Source organism: Lupinus angustifolius, chromosome LG04 (genome assembly GCF_001865875.1).
Source record: "Lupinus angustifolius cultivar Tanjil chromosome LG04, LupAngTanjil_v1.0, whole genome shotgun sequence".
In the NCBI taxonomy this organism is placed as follows: domain Eukaryota; kingdom Viridiplantae; phylum Streptophyta; class Magnoliopsida; order Fabales; family Fabaceae; genus Lupinus; species Lupinus angustifolius.
Genome location: NC_032012.1, coordinates 23726128 through 23727292, shown reverse-complemented (window position 1 = coordinate 23727292; position 1165 = coordinate 23726128). Strand labels below are relative to the sequence as shown.

The window sequence follows — 1165 nt, the reverse complement described above, 5'->3', positions numbered from 1 at the left end:
AAACATAGATGTTGTAAACACTCAATTTTAGTGGGGTAGCGACATGAATCAATCACTAATTAATATTAAATTATTATTAGCATATAAAATATATAAAAAGTATGAAGAAAAATATGTGAGGATGATGTGACATGTGGCATGAAGGAAGAAATGTAAGGAGAGAGTGACATGTGACATGAGGGAAAGAGAGAGTGACATGTGGCATGAGAGAGTTTTTTTATTATACTAGTAAGTTACCCGTGCATTTGCACGGGGCAATAATTTGTTGGCGCATGGTTAAGAACAAATATGTTATCCGTGTATTCGTATGTTTAATAACACATATGTTATTCGTGTATTTGTTTGGTTAATAACACCTATTACCCGTGCATTCTAATGGTTAATAACACACATGTTACTCGTGCATTCTAATAGTTAAGAACACACATGTTATTCGTGCATTCATTCATATGGTTAAGAAAAAACATGTTACTTGTGCATTCATATGGTTAGGAGCACACATGTTACTTGTGTATTCGTGTGATTAAAAACATACATGTTAAATGTACATTCTAATGATTAAGAAACACACATGTTACCTATGTATTCACATGGTTAAGAACATTCATCTTACCTGTGCATTCATATGGTTAAACAATCACATATTACTCGAGCATTCTCATGAGACATTGATTTTGACGAATATTTAGAAGCACATAAGTATGAATATTATTAAATGTATATTAGTAATATTGTGTAATAATTTGATAAAATAAAGTGAAATATATAGAAACACAAAAATTGTGAATTAATTTCATTGGATATGTTTTCTAATGTAACGACACAATGTCTTCATAACTTTTGTCGCATAGTAAGACATGATAATATTTTAATCGTCTATAAATTGACAAATTATGCAACATAATGATCAAATATATAGTAAGACATGATAATATATAGTAATATGAACTCATATGATATAAATAAATATTTGATCATAAAAATCACGAGTTTCATAATTATTATTACAAATTATCAAAATATATAAACTAATATTGTTATATGATTATATCTGCAATGTTAATAATAATGGTAAGAAACAAAATAAAATAAATGAATTGTATTCAATTGTCTATATTTAAATATTTCATGTATTTTGGATTCCTAAAGAGGGTTTGCTATAAAT

At 27.3% G+C, this 1165-nt stretch overlaps 1 long non-coding RNA gene across 1 annotated transcript in view; it reads left to right on the top strand.

The window, feature by feature from the left end:
- The window catches only part of LOC109346367, an 8316-nt gene that overhangs the window by 842 nt on the left and 6309 nt on the right, over positions 1-1165 (top strand). The window lies entirely within an intron of this gene.